This window comes from Mustela nigripes, chromosome 12, assembly GCF_022355385.1.
Source record: "Mustela nigripes isolate SB6536 chromosome 12, MUSNIG.SB6536, whole genome shotgun sequence".
In the NCBI taxonomy this organism is placed as follows: Eukaryota; Metazoa; Chordata; class Mammalia; order Carnivora; family Mustelidae; genus Mustela; species Mustela nigripes.
The window spans coordinates 36,841,847-36,865,799 of NC_081568.1; the positions used below are offsets into that span (position 1 = coordinate 36,841,847).

At 37.7% G+C, this 23,953-nt stretch overlaps 1 pseudogene; it reads left to right on the top strand.

Annotated features, from left to right (window-relative positions):
• The first annotated feature begins 418 nt into the window (after nt 1–418).
• Nucleotides 419–1,138, top strand: LOC132027508 (cell division control protein 42 homolog; annotated as a pseudogene).
• The last annotated feature ends 22,815 nt before the right edge of the window (nt 1,139–23,953 follow it).

Consider the following 23,953-nt stretch of genomic DNA (forward strand, 5'->3'; position numbering starts at 1 on the left):
TCCAAAGAGCTCTTTAGTAGGAAAACATGTTTTTAAGTCTACAGTCTAGATGGTTCTCATTGCTATTAAGGTTCAGAAACCTCTTCAATAGAAAAAGCTAGGGAAGAGTTTCTTTTTTAAGGTAACCTCATATCACAAATTTATGCTGATACTTTTTAATTCAAAGCCAGAACCACAGAGTATATCCTTTTCCCTAGCTTTCCCCCAAATTCCAGTTCTCAATGACATCAGGAAGATTAGAAAGATAATGTTTTACACTAAATCATTTGCTTTACCCTATAATGCACACATGGACGTTTCAAATTAATAATACCAGAGCCGAGGGGACCCCGCAGTAGTGCTGCCAGTGTCCTGGGGGAGGACCTGAGGGCATCACTGAATCTGAAATGTTTAAATTGGATACAAAACAGTTTCAGCAATGCAGACAATTAAATGTGTTGTTCTGGGCGATGGCGCCGTTGGTAAAACACGTCTCCTGATATCTTACACAACAAACAGATTTCCATCTGAGTATTAACCGACTCCTTCTGACAGCGATGCGGTCACAGTAATGACTGGTGGACAGCCAGATTCTCTTGGACTTCGCAATACTGCAGGGCAAGAGGATTCTGACAGATTAGGACCCCTGAGTTATCCACAAACAGATGGATATCCAGTCTGTTTTTCAGGGGTCTCTCCTTCCTCATTTGAAAATGCGAAGGAAAAGTGGGTGCCAGAGATATAACTCACCATTGTCCAAAGACTCCTTTCTTGCTTGTTGGGACCCAAACTGACCTCTACCACTGAGAAACTTGCCAAGAACAAACAGAAGCCTGTCACTGCAGGGGCTGCTGAAAAGTCCGCCGGTGGCCTGAAGGCAGTGGAGTACGTGGACTGTTCTGCGCTCACCCAGAAAAGCAAAAAGAATGTATCGGACAAGGCAATATTGGCTGCCCTGGGGCCTCCGGAACCGCGGAAGAGCCGCAGCCGCGTGCTGCTGGGAATGGCTCTCCAGGGCCTTTCCTGTACAGCTGGTGTCGGCCTTGCGCTAAAAGCAATGTTCAATCAAACTCAAGAGGAAAGATTAAAATTCGTTTCCGCAGTCATGACAGATACCCTGCACCTACTCACGTGCGCTCGTGGGAGACATGGCCCATAGGTATGATCCTCTTCTGCCTCTCAGGACTAGTTCCTTTGAATAATTGTGTCTTGGGAGAACAGCAAACAATTCTAGTTCTTGTTTGGTTGTTTCGGTCCTCCCCCCCCCGCCCCCCCGCCTCCCCTTAAAAGTAAAGCATGCTTGTGATGACTCTGTAACACACGAATTTGGGTCCTTGAAGCTGCTCCCAGCTCCATCCACTCTGAAGAATAAACTGACACATTTAGGTTTTTTTGTTTTTCGATTTATAGAATTTTTCCTTCCTCCCTCTCTTCCTCCCTCCTTTCCATTCTTCCTTCCTTCCTTCTTTCTTCCTTTTTATTTTTATTCACATATAATATAGTATTTGTTTCGGGGGTACCAGATTCATGAGTCTTACACAATTCACAGCACTCACCATAGCACATACCCTCGCCATGTCCATCACTCAATCATCCATCCATCCCACCCCCCTTCCCCTCCAGCAGCCCTCAGTTTGTTTCCTGAGACTAAGAGTCTCTTATGGTTTGTCTCCCTCTCTGATTTCGTCTTGTTTCGTTTTCCCCTCCTTTCCCCTATAATCCTCTCTCTTGTTTCTCAAATTCCTCATATCAGTGAGATCATTTGATAATTCTCTTTCTCTGACTGACTTATCTCACTTAGCGTAATCCCCTCTAGTTCCACCCACGGCATTGCAAATGGCACCATTTTGTGTCTTTTTGATGGCTGCATAATATTCCATTGTAGGTATGTACCACATTGTTTTTATCCATTCATCTGCAGATGGACATCTAGACTCCTTTCATAGTTTGGCTATTGTGGACATTGCTGCTATAAACATTCAGGTGCACATGCTCCTTCAGATCACTACATTTGTATCTTTAGGGTAAATACCCACTAGTGCAATTGCTGGGTCATAGGGTAGCTCCTATTTTCAACTTTTTGAGGAAGTTCCATACTGTTTTCCAGAGTGGCTGCACCAGCTTGCATTCCCACCAACAGTGTAGGAGGGTTCCCCTTTCTCTGCATCCTTGCCAACATCTGTCATTTCTGGACTTGTTTGTTTTAGCCATTCTGACTGGTCTGAGGCGGTATCTCACTGTGGTTTTGATTTGTATTTCCCTGATGCCAAGTGATGTGGAGCACTTTTTCATGTGTCTGTTAGCCATTTGACTGCCTTCTTTGCAGAAATGTCTATTCATGTCTTCTGCCCATTTCTTGATTGGATTATTTGTTCTTTGGGTGTTGAGTTTGATAAGTTCTTTATAGATTTTGGATACTAGCCCTTTATCTGACATGTCATTTGCAAATATCTTCTCTCATTCTGTCAGTTGTCTTTTGGTTTTGTCAACTGTTTCCTTTGCTCTGCAAAGCTTTTTATCTGGATGAAGTCCCAATGGTTCATTTTGCCATCACTTCCCTGGCCTTTGGTAACTATTTATTTATTTATTCATTCATTCATTTTTTGTGGGGCCAGGGAGGGTGTGTGAGGTTTGTTTTTATTTAGTCATGTTTTTAAAATTCATTAATTACTGGGCAGCCCTTAATTGGAAAAGGATGGATTGATTCCACATTCCACTTCCTAGATCCAGTTTAGAAAACTTGTTCTCTACCTGGTGCTCTTAAAAGGAATATAGCAGGGGCACCTGAGTGGCTCAGTGGGTTAAGTCTCTGCCTTCGGCTCAGGTCATGATCCCAGCATCCTGGGATTGAGCCCCCGCATTGGGCTCTCTGCTCAGCAGGGAGCCTGCTTCCCCCTCTCTCTGCCTGCCTCTCTGCCCACTTGTGATCTCTCTCTGTCAAATAAATAAGTAAAATACTAAAAAAAAAAAAGGAGTATAGCAAATGCCTCATTTAATAACCTACTCCTTTTTGAACTTTGCCTTTTCTCTCTACCCTTAAGTAGATCCAGTATTTGATGAAACTTGTGAATGTGGGTAGAAACTGTCTTGCCCCTCCTTTTTTCTAGGGTGCACTATATATGTGACTTTGACTTTCAGGAATGGTTTGCCATTTGCTAAATTTTTTAAAAAATTAATTTCTTTTTAAAAATATTTAATTTATTTATTTGACACAGAGAGAGAGAGAGATCACAAGTAGGCAGAGAGACAGGCAGAGAGAGAGGGAGGAAGCAGGCTCCCTGCTGAGCAGAGAGGCCGATATGGGGCTCTATCCCAGGACCCTGAGATCATGACCTGACCCAAAGGCAGAGGCTTTAACCTACTAAGCCACCCAGATGCCCCTTGAAATCAATTTCTGACTTTTTCACTGATAGATGAAGAAAAGTATTTCACCTTTTGAGATACACCAAATGAATTGAGTAAATAATTAAACACATTTTTTTTCACTGTCCGTCATTGTCTTGCATGCTTAGCATAGATGTCTAGCTTAACAGCATGGGACACGGTGTTCCTAGAACACAGCTGAAGATCTGGTAAATTGAGAAAATGCAAGGGGTGGCACCAGAAGACAGATGTCTACAGAATGATACACATCCTCTTCCGAGTTGGGAGGGTGGAAACCTGCTTCATGAAGAAGATGGGTGTGGGGAGAACATTTAACAACAGGGACAGCAGTCAGAGGAATCCCCTTATCTCTGTTTTGTGTATGAGGAACCCTAGAGTAGCTAGTTAAGGCCCAGTCGTTTAATAAAAAGATCATGGAGTCTTATGAAGACTTCATAACTATGTGCTAGTAGGGATTTTATTTGCTTAGTTTGGTTGCAATTTCCAATTTTTAAAAAATGTTTAGGTAATCTTGTCCTCCTTCCCCAAATCCTGATTCTTGTAGTTTCATTGCTGTTGAACCAATGCTTTCTCATGGCTCTGTTCTTTGTACATGCATTCTTTTCACATGTATTAAACAAACAAAACCCCCTTAAGAATACTAACACCTCTCCAATAATATTATTGCTGCAATGTTATTCTTTTAACCTTTTTGTTCTTGATGTATATGCCACTAAGGATGTATAGACATTTGCTCTGTCTTAAGATTACTTTGAATAGTTCATCTATTTGATTTTTATCAGCAGTTTGTTACATATTCAGGCTCATTTATTTTACCTTATTTTAATGTTTATAAATTAATTCATAAATGTAATTTTGTCTTGTATCTATGTACAACTTTCACATGGTTTCAAAGTTACATTTAGAAAACAAATTGTTGTCAAAGTCATTCAGCCTGTCCCATCAGTGTCCCTGCTTCCTCTCCCTGTGGATAGCCATTTAAACAGTGAATGGTTTGTCATTCTATTGTTTATGTTCAGCACATAGTTGTAAATCTGTCCCGATGATCTTATGTGGAGCCAGACTAGTGAGCCTTTACTGTAGAAAATAATGAGCTAGAATGTTTTTTCATCTTATAGAGCTAGGACATTGTACAACATTTTTAAGGCTGTATTTCCTGCATCTATATTAGAGGTTGGCACATAGTAGATGGTTGGGTAACATGTGTTGAATGAATGAATGAATGAATGAATACTTGGTAGAATTTTGCAATCAGAAGAGTGAGAGAATCAAAGCTGTTCTTTTTTTGAAAACTTACTCTGACGGTAATGGTTAAGGTAATTTGGAAGGAAAAACTGAACACTGAGAATTACTTGGTTAAGTGGATGATAGCAATTTTGATAAAAACAAAAATAAAAAGAGTACGTACGTGTGTGTGTGTGTGTGTGTGTGTGTGTGTGTGTGTGTGTAAATTTTGTGGACAGGCTGCATGCTGTCCGGATTGGCTCTATGGATATCCGTTGGGTGTGCTTATGTTTCTGTGGTCAGCTCCCCTCACTTTCATCACTGGCAGGTGGCAGGCTTCAGCAAGAAGGGTAATTGTTGTCTGTGTCACCTCACTTCTCTTTGAGATATTTCATCTTTCATCCCTCAGTGGACTCGCTTGGGTTCTTTCCATCCCTGGTAGTCTCAGGGTATTGAGAACAGCAAAATTCTGTACAAGGTGTTTATTAAGCCTCTGCTTGTGTCATGCTTGCCAAATTCCCACTGGCCAAAGGAATCCACAATATCAACTCTGATTCAGGAATTGTCCAGACAGACTCTAACTCTTGATGAGAAGAGAATTTACAGCCATTTTGAGTTTTCTGGCATGGGATGTATGTGAATCATGTGAATAAGGTCCTCTATTTCCTACAGCTTTTAGTTCTAGTCACACACTTTTGTTAATTTACACCTCTGTGTCCTTTCTATGGTTTTTTCTGAAATGTTTCTGAGACACATAGTCCATTTTGAGTTCTCTATCTTCCACAAAATCTGTCCTTACCAATATTTCACTTATGAGAGTTTCTTTAGTACTTTGGCTTTTGTCTCAGTCATTACCTTTTAATTATGCACTTTATAACATATATTTATATCTTTTATATATTTGTATTACATTTTGTATTTTTGCATTTTTTTCTAAATTTTTTATGTATACTTCTGAATTCTCAACTAATTTGCCTTATTTTTCTATTGTAGCCTCAATGAATTTAGAATAGTGTTATAAGTACTCTATAAATAATTGTTAACTTGAACTTTGGATTGACCTAGAGATCTCTTCTGAAACTGGATATCACCAAAGCCCTCTTTATTTTGCTTTCCAATGGATCTGTCCGCTTATGATTTACTATGTCTAAAAACAGTGGCTAAGGAAATCTGGTTAAATTCAGTAGACTACCTATTTTTAAGTAGGATTAATTGGATTGAATCCATTAAAAATTAAATATTTGTAATTATGTTTTTGGAATTACCTTACATGTGCAATAAGACCAACTAGAAGTAAGACATAAAATATCTGTGCTAGGGCATGTGTATGGCTGAGGAGGAGTCTTTCAATGGTTCAAGTGGTGAAAACAAAACAAGCAACAAAGATTGTGATGATTCAGGATGTGTCATTGGAAATCTTCTTAATTTCCTTTAGCAAAAGGTCATGTTGGGGACATCTCAAGGAGAGCTGGAGGTAGTTGTGTGAGGCAGAAAAGTAAAGATAAGTGCTAAGAGGGAAGGTAGAAGAGAGGAGAGAAAATAGTGCCAGGCTAGAACAGCAGTATCAAAAGCATCTGGTTCGGATTTAGCTTCCTGTGTCCTGGGGAAGAGACTCAGGAGTTCCCAGAAGAGGAAGGAATAAAGACACCCTTCCCTTCTTATCTTCACTGGAAATTTCAGAAGAGAGTGACTGTAAAGGGAGAGAGCTGAGGTGGGGTGTGATCCTTCTTGGTTCTAGAAGACAGAAAGGAGAGATGAAACGGTATTTGTGCAGGGGCACTTTTGTGGCTCAGTCTGTTAAGCATCTGCCTTCAACTTATGTCATGATCTCAGGTCCTGGGATCAAGCCTCATATCGGGCTCCCAGCTCAGTGGGGAGTCTCCTTCTCCTCTGCCCCTCCCCCTCTCATGTGCTCTCTCGCCCGCGCTTTCTCTCTCTCTCTCCTTCTATGTCTCTCCTCTCAAATAAATAAGTAAAATTAATTCAAAAAAAGAAAGAAAGAGAGAGAGAGAAAGAAATGGGATTTCTGCAAACGCATCTTCTCTTAAGCCAGCCGTGATCCGTGGTTGAAGAGATCAGTACCCAACTTTGGATGAATTACATTAAAACTAAAACTGCCTATGAGGTCTGACTCTAATAGGTTTTTGTGAAGTGCTTGATTATTGTAGAGTATGGTGATTGGATATGATAAATTGTAGGATAATTCTGCATGAGAAATCTATAACATTTTTGTTTTGTTTATCTGGAGACTGTCAACCTAGACTAAAGTAAACCTCAAAAGTCTTCATTGATCTCCTGTAGAAGAAAATGACTACAAAGGAGTTAACATATATATATGGAAAGATATGAGGCTTAGCAAAAGGCATAGCAATTCATCAATGAGAGCTATATTAGTATCCAGAAGTCTAATGGATGCTATCTGTCAATAATTGTTGGAGACTGCTTGTCAACAAATTGGATTGTTTGCCATAGACACTGACAAATTGTATTACAAGGACCTTGAATTTTTGCATACATTTAAAATATTTATGTGAATATACATAGGCACATATATATTTGTAATGAGAGTGTTTTCCTGCATTTTAAAGTTTCAGGATTTGTCCAATAGGGCCTGAAGTCATTTCATCAAATGGTGGAACTTATCATGACATTTATACACTCTAACATCCAATCATCTTGGTTTTAATGAAAATATTTTCCTTAAATATTTTGAAAGTAAAGCATCTTCACTGAATCAAAACTGACATTTTAATTTGAACTCTCCAGTCTGAAAGAAGTTCGCAGTCAAAATTTGTCATTAAAAAAACTCAATGAAATGAAAAATAATGATATGCTGGCTTGTGCCTAAAGGCATTTGGAATAGAAGTGCTAAAGATACTGTATTTTAATGCTCAGTTGGCTTCTTTTCAGGCAGGGATTAAGTGGGAGGCAGCTCCTGGAGCCATGGAGAGGGCCATGGCCTTAAACTCAGAAGAGCTGCATTTAAGACAGAGCTGTGTCATTTATCAATGGGATGACTTTGCTAAGTAACTTAGTTTCTTCATCCTTAAAATTGGGGTGATAATAGATATGTCACAGAGCCTTAAACAAAAATGCATGCAAAAGTGTTACAAACAACATTTTATGTAATGTAATGTAAATGGAGGAATTCCCTATTTTCTAATAAATGGTATGGTTTATATTCAAGTTCTATAAAAATTAATACACATTTATTTTAATTACCTCATTGAAAGAGCAATACATGGTCAAGGTAAAATATAAAAAGTAAAAAATTAAAGCAGAAAGAGGAACTGAGAATCACCCATCATCATTCTAAACAATTATTATCACGTTTATGTGATTTTCACGTGAACTTTTGCTTCTGCATATTTTTAAAAGTATACTATTACTGACTGTAGCACACAATATACAGAATGTAGTTTGTACCTTTTCCCTTAACATTACGTTTTTAGGATGTACTTCATAGTACTTCCTGTACTATGTACATAGGATTGGGTAAATTCATATATATTCCTTTATATGAATGAACCATAATTATAATTTACCGATTTCCCTATTAGCTGAACAAAGACTTTAGGATTTTCCAGTCTCTCAAAGAGATGACTATTCTTTTCTATTACTCCTTGTATACATTCACTAGCATTTCTGGATGAAAGAGTAAATAGCATTTTGAGCCTTTTAATGTAAACTGCCAACTTGCCTTCTAGGCTGACTGCCAGTTTCTCTTTTTCCTTGTAGTGTTTAAAGGTGCCTGTTTCCCCACATCCGAATCAATAATGGGCATTACAATAATTAAAAAAAATCCGTATCAAGGTCATAGGTGCAAATATTATCTCACTTTTTAATTAGCATTTAAACCAATATATCGAATACAGTTGTAATTCTTTTTAAATTGCTTGTTCATGACAATGGTCCAACATTTTCTCATTAATATTTAGGAGATCTTTACACATTAAAGTTATTAAACCCTTCTCGTATATGTTGTGAATATGTTTTTCCACTTTTTCATTGCTTTTAAATTATGTGTATGATGATTTAAAAAATGATGTATGCATTTTCAATTCATAGGTAGTGCTTTATTTATCTGGTATTGTCAACCAATAAGGAATATCACCTAAAGAAAGGTTCCAAATAATTGAGGCTTTTTTTTGTTTTGTTTTTTTTTTGGTAAAGGAAAGACAATTATTTATTTTATTTTATTTTATTTTTTTTTAAAGATTCCATTTATTTATTTGGCAGACAGAGACCACAAGTAGGCAGAGAGGCAGGCAGAGAGAGAGGAGGAAGCAGGCTCCCCACTGAGCCGAGAGCCCGACGCAGGTTCCGATCCCAGAACCCTGGGATCATGACCTGAGCTGAAGGCAGAGGCTTCAACCCACTGAGCCACCCAAGTGCCCGGAAAGACAATTTTTAAATGAAAAATTGTTGAAATGAACAGTCATTCTAAATTGTGTAATCTACCTCCTTCCCTCCTTGCATAATTATAAAAATGTTTCCTATATATATATAAATTTGGTCTTCCAAACAACCTTGCAGAATAATTACTGTTATCTCCTTTTGTAGCTGGGCCACTGAGGTTACAGGAACAATAGATAAAAGACCCAGCCTGTAATCTGAACTTAAGTTTAAACCCACTGCTTTTTATGGTATACTCAACACACTTCTATTGTGTATTAATATTCGGAGGCCCTCAAGTCTATAAAAACATCCAGGGCTGTATTTGCATGATATCTGCTTTTTAGGTTTGTGGATTTTTTTTTTTTTTTTTGGTGGATATTTCTTTGAAAATAGATTTTTATATGTGCTCCCTCAGCTTCAGTAAGGGAACACTAAATGTGTCCTGCTTTCAGCTTCCTTGCTTCTGACATGGGCAACAATAACAAATAAATACAGACGGTCACTGTGTACTGACCCCTGTAATGACTGCTTGGCGCTTTTCCCTACCCAGGTTTTAATTTGCTACTCTTATTAATCTGTCATAGGGTGGAAAATGCATAACCAGGTTTGTAAAAATGATGTACAAGGAATGAGTAAAACTTTTTTTTGAGCAAAGTCCAAGAGGCTTTTCTGTAAGTAAAATTCACGAGTGTCTTTTGCCTCAATCTGACTCTCTAATATTCTGATGTTTGCAGCACTCCCTGCAGTCGATAGTTTTAGTAACTTTATCCCATTTAGTCCTTAATATGACGCTGCGGATTAGAATAATCCATTTTTATCTTCCAGTCAAAGAAAGTGAAATTTAAAGAAAAGAAGTAACTTGTCCAAGATCCTGTTACCTCGATTTTGTGGCTTTTGTTCGGAACTCTTTAACTGTTAACCTTAGGCTGGATGGCAAGGCAAGTGGTTTTAACTGAAGAATTACTGTGTCTTAGCATTCAGTGGTGGTGATGGGACTGGAGAACGTGAAAGGCAGCATGTGGTCACGATGTTTGTTTATGAGCTGTAAGCTTTAAAGAAGATCTATACATTTTAAGATAAGGTTGAATTTACGCTATAACGTGATGTCTAGTTTGAGAGCGTTCTTAACTTGCCAGAAGACAAAACATCTAGTGCTCTGCTAAAGATATTTACAGTGTACTACAAATAATGGTCCTATTGTGATGAGAATATTTATGTAGAATAAAAAATACACAATTATAATTTGTATTTTTTAAAAGATTTTATTTATTTATTTGACAGAGAGAGAGAGTGAGTGCACAAGCAAGGGGAGCAGCAGAGGCAGAGGGAGAAGCAGACTCCCCACTGAGCAGGGAGCCTGACTCAGGGTTTCATTCCAGGACCCTGGGATCATGACCTGAGCCAAAGGCAGTCACTTATCCATCTGAGCCACACAAGTGTCCCTGTAATTGGTATTTGATGGTGATGATTCAACTCTCTCTCTCTCTCTCTCTATATATATATATATATATATATGTATATATATAAAATGTTTGTCATTATACCCAGCACAATGTTATATGATAGAGTTGGGTAGATGAGAGTGTAGTTGGGGAAAGAGTACTAAGTTGTTGGATAACTATATATTACAGAATGATATTAGCATGCCCATCTGTATTTACAAAGTGCTGTTGTTTCAGATTTATTCCTAGGTGGGTTCCAAACTCAGAGACCAATGGAAGTCAAATAAAGACTTACTTTGGGTTGCACATGAAGGTCAGATTTTAATAGAGAATGAGAGAAAAATCTTTTTGTTAGGTAGGGAGTAATATTATATTGATTGTTGGCTGGTGGCAAATAACAAAACTGACTTTTTTTTTTTTTTAAGATTTTATCTATTTATTTGACAGACAGAGATCACAAGTAGGCAGAGAAGCAGGCAGAGAGAGAGAGAGAGAGAGGAGGAAACAGGCTTCCTGCTGAGCAGAGAGCCCGACGCGGGGCTCCATCCCAGGACCCTGAGACCATGACCCGAGCCGAAGGCAGAGGCCTTAACCCACTGAACCACCCAGGCGCCCCAAAACTGACTCTTGATAACCAGAACTACAAAGAGATTTTAGGTAGCTCCCATTAATAAACAGCAGAGTTAAAAAAAAAAAAATCAACCCCCCCTCCTTTTTTTAGAGAGAGAAAACATGTGCAAGCACAGGGCTGAGGGTCACAGGAAGAAGAGAGGAATAATCTTAAGCAGGCTCCACACCCAGTTGGAACCCAATATGGGGTTCTGTCTCACAACCCTGAGATCATGAACTGAGAGGAAACTAAGAGTTGGACACCTAATAGACTAAGCCATCCAGGTACCCCAAGAGAAACATATTTCAAACTTCGGCTGTGTACTAATATTTAAAAGATGCTGGCTGGTCTACTTCATGTGGTATAACTCCTTCCATCTTGATTTGAGATATGGTACTGGGATGGCTAATTCTTTGTGTAATTCCTTTAAGAAGTAATTCTTAATTTCTTAGCTGGGCCATGGATTACCCAGATATTTGATCAAATATTATTCTGGATGTTCCTATGATGGTGTTTTTGTTTTGTTTTGCTTTTTACAAACTTACTGATGTTGTTGTTTTTTATATCTCTACATTTTTATGTAAATTCAAGTTAGTTAATATGCAGTGTAATATTGGTTTCTGATGTAGAATTGAGTGATTCATCACTTACATACAACACCCCGTGCTCATTTGTGATGGTGTTTTTGAATGAGATTCATATTTAAATTGGTGGACTTCATGCAAATCACATTGCCCTCCAACGTGTGAAGGAGACTCATCCAGTCACTGGTAGACATGAACAGAACAAGGTGGACCACTCTGGAGCAAGAGAGACTTCTCCAGCAACTGCCTTTGGACTTCATCTGCAACACTGGCTTTTCCTGGTTCTACAGCAAATAGCTTTTAGACTTGAACTAAAATATTGGTTCTCCTGGGTTTTCAGCCTGCTGCCCCCCACTTTAAATTTTTGACTTGCCAGTCTCCATAGTCATGTAGCCAATTCCTTATAATAAATGTTTTTCTGTATATTTGCACATGCTACTGTATTCTTATTTCTGGAGAACCTTGACTGATGCAGGTATGGCGTAACGTTTTTGTGTAAAAACTCTTCAAAAGTGCTCTATTACCTACAGATTGAAAAAACTTCTTAGCTCCTTAGCGATCTAGTCTCTTGGAATTATGAAATACTTGGAATTCTCGAAAGGGGTCATGCTTTTTCTTGCACATGCTGACCTTTCCATCTCATGTGCTTTTATGCTGCTTGTTTGTCTGGAAAAGTCTTATCCTTTGGTTCTCAACCAGTTATCCTCAACCACTTTGGGGAGTATTGCCAGAAAACCAGTTTAAAGCTAAATTTTATTATTTAGAAGCACCTGCTCATCTTCTTACACCATTTATCATATTTTTATAGTGATTTGTTCATATGTCTGTCCTCCCCATCAAACTCCGAACTTCATGAGGTAAGCGATCTTATTGTTCATGTTTATAGTATTTAGTAAAACTCCTGGAAGCATTAATAACAAGCCCATACTGGTATAGTATTCTTCCAATCAAGACCTCAGTCATTCTGTTGTGTGTGCTTATGGCCACACAGTAATTAGCCTTCCTGGGAATATTAACGGTTACTAGAGTCTGAACTTATGTGGATGTTCATTACCACTGAATTTCTAATATATGCCTCAATAATTGTGAATAATAATAACAAAAGCTAAATAGACAGCCTTTGTTTATTTAGAATAGTATAGATTGTGGGGTATCTTCAAAGATGATCTTTGAGGCCCTAATGGCTCACAAATAAGTTCTCAGAAGATTTGTTTTGAATGTTGAAAACCTAGGTAAATATGGAAGGATTTTCTTTCTGTCACAAAAAATTTCTAGGGCATACTTAATTATAACACCTCCTTGTGTATTTATTTAAAGTTGGTTTTTACCTCCTTGACAGCATGATTGGCTGTTGAGAAATAAAAAATTTCAGTTTATGAACCTCTGTAATAAAGATCAGTCTGAAGTAACAATGAGAAAAATATGCTGACATTGACAAAAACTACATTAACGTGTGTCTCTCAGAGCACATTATCAGTTGAAGTTGGCTTTATCTGAACTTGCTGGTGGAGGAGGAGATGTTAAAAAAGTTATGGGGAGATTCTGGGTTATTGTGAGTCATCATATGTTCTTTTCAAGTGAGGTGTACTTTTTTTTCTTAATGTGATTCTTTCATGAGAAAATCTTCTGGGGGTTTCCAGCCTCTTCTGGTGTGTCTCTTTCATCTGCCATCCTATTACCACCAAATCATCATTCAAATAAAACAGCAGAACCATGATTGCTAATCTGTTTCTTAGCTCCCACAAACTGTTGTTTTACCAATGCTTCAAATCCATTAAATACACAAAAATTAAATTATATATATACACATACGTATATATGTATGGATATTGGTGTCACTTCACAAAGTCCCTGGAATTGGACACTAACTGCTCTGCAATGAAGCATTTTATCAGAGTGGTAGCAATTTGTCTTCATTGGCAATTATTATTATTATTACTCATTTCATTCCATCCTGTTCTGCTATCTTAGCCTAGACTCATTGGCTCCCAACATTACTTCTGATAATGAAATTTCTAATAATAGAAGATGCTCCTGAGGTGCGAAATTCTCATGAATGAAGACTTGATTGTTCTTCTCAATGGAGCCTGATAGCTCTGTGCACCAGGTCTTCTGGAAAGTAAAAATTCTTTCTTTGTTCCTGCCCTAAATCCTCACAATCAATCAAAACTTTACACAGTTCCTAAAGACATTGTTCCTGCAGACAAACTTCCATATAAGATCACTAAGCAAAAACTTTTCTGCTTGCAATGATGTCCAGCAGGCCTGGTGTGCCCAGAACTCTGTTAGGAACAGGTCTTGAGGGTGAGAGTAAGACTCAGTTACAACAGCTTTCAGCAGGCTGACTTTGTTTCCTCCCTACTTGGAGTATAGATTTTCATCATTTTTAATAATTACATAATCTCCCACACACTGATTATTTATTTATTTGACTTCTCATTGTTGGGACATCTTTATATATAAACTACTTTGAGTAGTTTCAGCAAACTACTCTTACTATTTCCTTGGATTCTTTTCCAGACTTGTAGTTGCTGAGTCAAAGAATATAGTTGTAAGGTCTTTGGTTTATACTGTCAAATTGCCTTCTAGAAATGTATCAATTTATAGTTGTGCTAGTCATGATCGGTCAGACAATATTCTGTATCTTGCTCTAAAACATATTTTTTTAACAGATTCACACTTAATAAACAATAAACTATTCACAATTGTTTCACAATAATTTAGTAAAGATTATGTCACCATATCTTTCCTTATTTGGAAGAAATCCAAAATTTATAGTAGACCTTATATGAAAACAAATGAAAAATTATCTACTTTTTGAAAAAGTGATATGCTCTGATTTCAGAATTGAGAAAGACAGCAGGAATCCTGGAAGAACCTGCCTTGTGGAAATTCTCCTGTTTTCAGTATTTGTTTCAGTTTCTCTATTTATTATGGGTGTCTCAAATTTTTTTAAATTTTTTATTTAAATTCCAGTCAGTTAAAACGTAGTGTAATATTAGTTTCAGGTACACAATATAGTGATTCAATACTTCCATACATCACCCCGTGTTCATCACAAGTGCCCTCCTTAATCCCCATCACCTGTTCAATCCAAACCCCCACCCACCTCCTTGGTAACCATCAGTTTGTTCTCCAGCGTTAAGAGACTCTTTTTTTCCCTTTTCTTGTTTGTTTTGTTTCTTAGATTCCACCTGCGAGTGAAGTCATATGGTATTTGACTTTCTCTGACAGACTTATTTCGCTTAGCATAATATCCCTCTAGCACCATCCATGTTGTTGCAAATGGCAAGATTTCATTCATTTTTATGGTTGAACAATATTCCAGAGTGCATATATCCCACATCTTCTTTTTCCATTCTTCAATCAGTGGACACTTGAGCTGTTTCTATAATTTGGCTATTGTAGATAGATAATGCTGCTATAAACATAGGGGTGCATGCCTCTCTTTGAATTTGTATTTTTTTTTAGTCTTTGGATACATACCCAGTAGTTCAATTGCTGTGATCCCAGGACCCTGGGATCATGACCTGAGCTGAAGGCAGAGGCTTTAACCCACTGAGCCACCCAGGCGCCCCTTATTTATTTATTTGACAGACAGAGATTACAAGTAAGCAGAGAAGATAAGCAGAGAGAGAGGAGGAAGCAGGCTCCCCGTCGAACAGAGAGCCTGATGTGGGGCTCGATCCCAGGACTCTGGGATCATGACCTGAGTCGAAGGCAGAGGCTTTAACCCACTGAGCCACCCAGGCGCCCCTATGGTGGTTCTATTTTTAACTTTTTGAGCAATCTTCATGCTGTTTTCCACAGTGTCTGCACCGGTTTGCATTTCCACCAACAGTGCAAGAGGGTTCTTCTTTCTCCACATCCTCGCCAACACTTGTTGTTTCTTGTGTTGTTGATTTTAGCCATTCTGAAAGGTGTGAGGTGATATCACACTATAGTTTTGATTTGCATTTCCCTGATGATAAGCGATATTGATATGGATAAAAAATAAGTAAGACCCATCTATATGCTATCTACATGAGACTCCTTTTAGACCTTTTCATGTGTTTATTGGTCATTCATATGTTGTCTTTGGTGGCATGTCTTTCCATGAACATTTTAAAACTCGGTTATTTGTTTTTTGGGTATTGAGTTTTGTAAGTTCTTTATACTTTTCCTCTGAGAACTGCTTTTGCTACCTCCCACAGGTTTTGGATGTGTTTTCATTTTCATATGTTTCCATGTACTTTTTCTTTTCTACTTATATTTCCTGGTTGACCCAGTCATTGTGTAGTTGCATGTTATTTAACTCCATATATTTGTGGTCTTTCCTTTTTTTTTTTTTTCCTTTTTTCTTGTGGTTGACTTCTAATTTCACAGCATTGTGGTCAGAAAAAATGGTATTATCTTGATTTTCTTTACTTTGTTGAGGCTGGTTTTATGGGCTAATATGAGATCTATTCTGGAAATGTTCCATGTGCACCTGAAAAGAATGTGTATTCTGCTGTTTTAGGACAGAATATTCTGAATATATCTGTTAAATCCATCTGTTTCAGTATGTTATTCAAAGCCGTTGTTTTCCTGTTGATTCTGTTTAGATGAGCCAACCATTGATGTAAGTGGGGTGTTGAAGACCCCTAGTATTATTGTATTATTGTATTATTATTTATTTGCTCTTTTGTTTGTTATTACCTGTTTTATGTATTTGGATATTCCTATGTTGGGCACATAAATATTTGTAATTGTAATATCTTCTTGTTAGATGGTCCCTTTTATGATTATATAGTGTCCTTTGTCTCTTACAGTGTCCCTCTTTGGCTCTTTGTTTTAAAGCCTGTTTTGTTTGATGTAAGTATTGTTACTCTGGCTTTCTCTTGACATTCATTTGCATGATAGATGTTTTTCCACCCTCACTTTCAATCTGTCTTTAGGTCTAAAAGGAGTCTCATGTAGATAGCATATAGATGGGTCTTACTTATTTTTTATCCATTCTGTCACCTATGTCTTTTATTGATTGGAGCATTTAGTCCATTTACTTGCAAAGTAATTATTGGTGTATATATATATATATATAATATACATATATGTATATTATATATACTAATAATATATATATTATATATATGTATATACATATATATAATGTAATAAGATGGCTATATATATAATCTTCAGAAACAATCACAAAACAAGTAATAATATGTATATATATAGAGAGAGCCATCTTATTACTTGTTTTGTGATTGTTTCTGAAGATTTTCTTTGATCCTTTCTTGTCTTTCATTCATGCTTTGCTAATTTTCTTTAGTGATATCTGTATATTCCTATGTGGTTCCCAAATATTCCTATTTGGGTTTCTTTCTCTTTATTATTTGCATGTTTATTAGTGATTTTTGATATATGGTCACCATTCAGTTTGGTCACCTTGTCTGCATATAGCAGTCTATATTAAGTTGATGATCATTTAAGTTTGAACTCGTTCTTTTTTTTTCCCCCTGAATAATCTCTATGTCCAACTTGGAGATTGAACATTTGACCCTGAGATCAAACATCACATGCTGTACTGACTGAGCCAGCCTCATGAACCCATTCTTTCGTCCTGCCTCCCTATGTTTTAAGTAGGTGTTAATATATTTTATACCCTTTTTCTTTAGTGAGTTCCTTGACTGGTTCTTTACAGAAATATTAACTTTTACGGCTTTTATGTTTCCTCCCTTTATCCTGTCACTTTTGTTCTCTCCTTTCCATTCAGAGTGTCCCCTTTATCATTTCTTGCAGGGCTGGTTTCCTGGTCATGAACTCCTTTAGTTTTGGTCTGTCTGGGAAATTCTTTCTCTCATCCTCTCTTCTGAATGATAGCCCTTCTGGATAGAATATTCTTGGCTATAGACTTTTCCCATTTAGCACTTTGAATATATCATGCCACTCCTTTCTGGCTAGCAAAATTTCTGTTAAAAAAAAAATCTGCTAGCCTTATGGGTTTTCTCTTGTAGTTTACTGACTGCTTTTGTCTTCCTGCTTTTAAGATTTTTTTCTTTATCATTATACTTTGCAAATTTAAGTACCATATGTCTTAGTGTGGGTCTGCCTTTGTTGATTTTGATGGGACTCCTCTGTGCCTCCTGAATATGGATATCATTTCATTCCACAGATTAGGAAAGTTTTAGGTATTTTTGTATTCAAATAAATTTTCTGTCCCCTTTTCCCCTCTTCTTCTTCTGGGACTCCTATAATGTCACTACATTTGATGGAGTCACTGAGTTCCCCTGTCTCTTCTCCTTTTGTGTAATTCTTTTTTCTCTCCATTGTTTAGCTCAATTAGTGTCTATTACTCTATCTTCTAGGTCACCAATGCGTTCCTCTGCCTTTTCCACCTGCTACTCATTCCTCCAAGTATGTTTCTCATTTTATTTATTGAATGCTTTATCTCTGGTATGTTATTCCTTATCTCTGTGTTAAAGGTCTCACTCATATCTTCTATTCTTTTCTCAAGTCCATTGAGTACCCTTATGATCATTGCTTTATATTCTGTAGCAAGCATGTTACTTATATCGGTTTTGCTTATATGGCTTTGTCTTATTCTTTAATTCGGGATAATTTTCTCTGTCTACTCAGTTTATCTGCCTCTCTGTGTTTGTGTCTGTGTGTTAACGAGGTCAGCTGTGTTTTCCGCTCTTGAGAGTAGTAACTTTATGCAGAGGAGGCTCAAGTGCCCTGCAGTGCAGTCTCCCCTGTTCACCAGAACCTGGTACCCCAGGAGAGTATCCGATGTGCATTGCTCAGGCCTTGCTGCTGTGTCTGAGTCACTTTTACTTTCAGTGCAGTTGTCTGCACTGACTCTCTGCCTGTTGTAGGCTGTGTTTGCTCTCTCTGGTTTTTTTTTTTTTTTAATTTTATTTATTTATTTGACAGAGAGAGATTACAAGTAGGCAGAGAGGCAGGCAGGGGGCGGGGGAAGCAGGCTCCCTGCTGAGCAGAGAACCTGGTGCAGGACTCAATCCCAGGACCCTGAGATCAGGACCTGAGCTGAAGGCCAGGGCTTAACCCTCTGAGCCACACAGGTACCCTGCTCTCTCTGGTATTAGTGGGACCCAGGCAGGCCAGATCTGATGGGGGGGGGTGTATCCTCTGTGGAATTTGTTATGGGGTGGCAGTTTTAGCAAAATTTGCATTGGGCCACTAGTCCTATACCGGATCCCCCAAAGCACTGTGGTGGCTGAAGGCTGTGCACCAGGATGGATGATAGCATGAGGCTAGGAGCAGCATGTGACCGTGGCTGGGCATGTGGCTGGGTACTATGCTGCAGCTGGCTAGGGCATGCAGACGCATGTGTACCTGGCTGCTTGGTGGGGCAAGTGTACAGCTTTACTAACATTTTTCCTGAGCCCTGGGCCAAAGCTAAAAGTGACTGGGCATCCCTTCCTCCCACAGATGGCTCTGTGTTTATGCTGGGCTAGAGGAGAAGAATGGCACCTGACAGCTCCCTTGATTTCAAAGAAGTTCTCTAACACGCTCTGAAGTCAGTATGAAGAGATCTTTCTCCAGTTTGGCCCCAGTGCTGTGTAAATTATCATTTTTATGTTTCCTTTCCATACAGGCTCCTGTCTCTTTAAGGGTAATGACCCAGCTATCACTCACCCTCTTGGCTTGCCCAGTGGTGAGTCAGATGTCTTTTAAAGCTCCAGGTTCCAAGTCCTAATGGTTTTACAAACTCATGGAATTCAGTACTTCTGGTTTTTTTTTTTTTTTTTTTTTTGTTTAAGATTTATTTATTTATTTAAGAGAGAGAGAAAGAGAGTAAGAGGGAGAGAAACAGACTCCCCAGTGAGTGGGGAGCCCAACATAGGTCTTGATCTCACAACCCTGGATCTTGATCTCAAGACCCAGGGACCCTGACCTGAGCTAAAATCAAGAGTCAGTTGTTTAAACGACTGAGCCACCCAGGTATCCCAGACCTTTTGACTTTTAAAGCCAAATATTATGGGGATTAGTCTTTCCTGTGTGAACTCACTGGTGTAAGGGCCCATTTCTCTGCCCTCTCTGAGCACACAGCTCCCTCCCTCTTGCAAGCAGCCTGCCCTCTGATTTTCTGAACTTTCTAACCTTTTTCTCTATATTTAATTTGGAGTTTGTTCTGCAAGTCTTCAGATCACTCTCTGGCTTATTGGCGTGAATGTGGATGGTATCTAGGCATAAATGTAAAACGAGGTAAGCTCAGGGTCCTCCTACTCCACCATTTTCCCAAGTGGTTTTCTTAATTCCACCTTAGAAATTGCATTCCTTAAGTCAGTCTATTGAACATCATTATAATCTTTGTATATTAAGCTATGCCAGTTTCAGTGGCATACATTTTACTGAAGTAACTATAGTGCCTCCAAAGAACATCAATACATTGAAGTGAACTGCATCCTGAAAGCTAAAATATACCTGAGATTGACTGATTAGAATAGTCCTTTCAATGCATGCTGAACTCTTAAAGATATAAATGTTATTAATAAAATACTATTTTTGAAAAGTTAGAAAAGTCAATACATAAATTGTAGCCTTCAAGGATGACCCCTTGTTGTGCTAAAATCAGAGTTCCATATTAGATGTGTAATAGAAGACAAAGACAAAGTTCTGATGGGTTTACTTCTCTCCCGCTGGACCCATAATTTCCATATATACATAGGAAATTTAACCTCCAACAAATGTGGAAAAACATCTTGAGCCAAATTGTGCATAAGAGAGACAAAAGGAAGTTTGGGCAACCATATAGTCAATGCAGATACCATCTCTACTTTGCTATGTGGCTAAATTATATAGATGATTCAATAAGACATATAGTGTTTTAATATTTTCTTTCTTTTTGCAACATTGTATATGGTTATGTAGACCTCCTATTATTACTGTATCATTTTCATTACTGTATTTTATTATAACTATGATGATGGATAATGAAGATATATCCTATAAAAATATACCTTATTCTCAGTGATAGAGAGCTGAAGAGGGGCAGCGATATGGTATAGAAATAAGTTGCTAAGAGAGACATTTTTGAAACACACCATGATGGCAGAGTCACTTATCACGAGGAAGCAGCACAACAAGCAAACCATATTCAAACTGAAAGAAAATATTTTTGAGTCTGTGTGTGTATTTAAGAGAGAAGTTGATATTGAAGACCATACAGTCATAAAATATAGCAAATACTACATTAGTCTTGAATAAAATATTATAACCCTTGTGTTAGAATTATTTTTGCAGACTCAACTAGTAAGGTTGGTTCCTTCAATCATCATCTTTTGACAGGAAGAGCAATTTTAAAAATTCAGTACTTTTTCCTCATGCTGTAGATTTAAAGTGAGTTTTATGTTCCAAATATGAACAAATATAAGACCATATTTCATATGTGGTATATTATTTAAATATTTAAATTTTATATATTTTAATATATATGCCACATAAAATAAAAAATCTTATTTTCTTATCATTTAATTGCACTTCCCATTTTCTATGAAAAGTACAAAGAAAAAGTCCCACTAATATCACTCTGCTTGGTACCAAAGCACAGTGCTTATGTGATATATGGGCCATGGTTCACTTGCTCTCTGCATTCTGAGCTAGTTTGGGTTTCTCACAATTTGGAGGATTATCTCAATGGGAGAGCACCACAGGAACCCATCATGCGGTGTCTAGGAGACATTCTCTGAGTCATCCCAGACCCTATGGTTTTGTTCTTGGTGTCAATGTCCAAGAGCCAATATAAATATTTAGAGTCTCTCAAGATGACTTGACTCTCATGGTGGGTCTGTCAGCCAGAGAATCTGGGTTATTGAAGTCTGATGCAAATCCAAATGTCATTGTCACTAACTAGATCTATTATCTCTCTCACTTGCTTTCTCTCTGTCTCCTTGGGTCTCTGTGGTTCTTTGGAGATTCATTGAGGGCTATCAGAAGTATGTGGGATAGGCCTGGCATCAGAATCTGAGCACAGTTCTTGTTTGATGTGTTATTTCACTGGAAAATAAAATAAATTGAGAGAAATTACAAAAACCAAAAAATTAGATGATATAAAAAACTTATCCAAGTTTTACCCTGTGGTAATTCCATAAATTTTGGAGAATTTAGTCATTAACTCTTAAGGTTCCAAGATTTTGAGGGGTGACCCTACTTGTTTTATACAGCAGTAGATGACTGGAAAAAAAAGAAAAGCCTTTTTGAAAAATGGACTGGTTCGGCCTTTGATTGGTAGTACAACTATACATGAGACATGTGATTTTGTTTTGCCATGACCTTTTATCCATATTCCTAACATCATAGATATTTGCAGTATTATGTCATCTAAGTGAATTCAACTAAGTAATAACAAAAATGTGTGCTTCCTTCAACTGATATATGATACAGATAACTATAATATATGTTTGTCGCTTACCATGCCCTAAGCTTCTCTTCCATAGAGAGGAAGAAGTAAGTGATATTCTATTAGGCCTGTAATTTTCTTTGGAAAAACTTCATGTGTTTTTAATCATATATATTAATTTTCTATTAAATGAATCTTTTGTATTCAGAGACAATTTTTCAGGGAGTTACCACAGGGAAGGATGAATGCTATAGTTGAGGTTTATTTCATCTGTTCCTAAACTAACCTTCCAAGTCAGGATGGGTTAAATATTAATACTTAAACACCTTGGGGAATTGGACAGAAAATAGAGAAAAACAGATCATTAAACACTAATTTTCAATCTTCCTTCCTCCAGGACTACAACTCGCCTATGCTAGGATCCATGTTCTCCTTTTTAATTTCTGTCACAATGGCGGAAAATTTTCTCCAGCCCCTACCTCAAGTTCTGCATTTCTCTGATGATACAACTATTCTTACATTATTTTCTTTCACTTCCTTCTACATTATTACTACTAGCGTTCAATCATGTGGTAATATTTCCCAATGACAAAAATATTTTTTTTAAAGTCTCTCTCCTAGTCTGAATAAACTTCTCCAAAGAACTATCTACATGTCTGTATTTTTTTTAACCTCTCATTCACTTCTTGTGATTTTAGTCACACTGAAACTGCTCTAGTCAACATCCCTAATAGCTTGCATGTTTCATATCTAGATTACTCTTCATTTTCAATTTAGAATTTTCCTATTTATCATCTTTTGTTGAGTTAGAGGGCATGCCTTATTGGATATGCCTCTCTCCTGGTTTTTCTTCTCCATAACTGACCCTTCTCTATCAGTTCCTTTTGCTAGTTTCTCCTTTACCAAAGTTATGAATATTGGCATCCATCTACGTTTATTGCTGGGTTCACTTTTCTACTCTACACTTCTACCATAGATGATCTCATGAAGTCTGATATATCTGTTTGTTCTGATGACTCCTACGTGTATTACTCTAGTCCTCACCTGTTCACATGCATTCTACTGTCTACTTAGCATCTCTTTTAGATGATTTATAGTCACCTCACAATAGAAACCTTGGTTCTTTATCCCGCTAAGCCCATTTACTTCTCCTAGTCATTTCTGATGCGGTAAGTAGTATCGTCCTCCATTTTGTTGTTGAAACTAGATACAGGAGTCTATGTTGATTTCTTTTTTGTTTCATGCCTTTCTCATCCATTAACAATCCTGCTTATACTCTCTACAAAGCAGATACGGACCCATTCTCTTTTCTCTACTTCTGCCACTATCACCTTAACGGAGGCCTCTCTTATTTCTCTCCTCAATGACTGCTATAGTCTAATATTGGGTGTCCTCCCCAAAGGCTTTTCCTCTCTTCCAACCCAATTCTGACTTGGTAGGAAAAGTGACTTTATCAAAATGAACATTTTACATTTCATTTTACAAGGAGATGGACATTTTACAAAATGTTCATTTTACAAGGAAATTAACATTTCCTTGTAAACGTCCTCCACTGATTTCCCACTGTACTTAGAATTACATTGAAACTTCTGACCAGGACTGGAAAATACCTATGTGATCCAACCTTTGCTTAAGAACACTCTCTTCCTCATTTGCCAGGTTGCAATCCAGCTAATCTTTTCCTTTGTTACAAGGTCTAAGCCCTTTCTCTCCAGAGCGTTTGGAGATGTCCTCACCTCTGCCAGGGAAATTGACCCTAGTGCTCATCACCTGAATAGATCTCTTTCTTCCTTCAGGTCTCTGTTTAAATGGTCTGCCTCTAGAGAACCTTCCTGACTACTCTCTATCATTCTTGCCCTCAGACTATTGCTTTTCCTTCACAGCACTTACAACAATGTATTTATTTTTTTCTAATTGTTCTAATTGTCTAAGCTCCATGAGGGTAGAAAAGACGTCTGTATAGTATATTGTTTTATCTTCAATGAGTAGCACATTTCTTTGTACA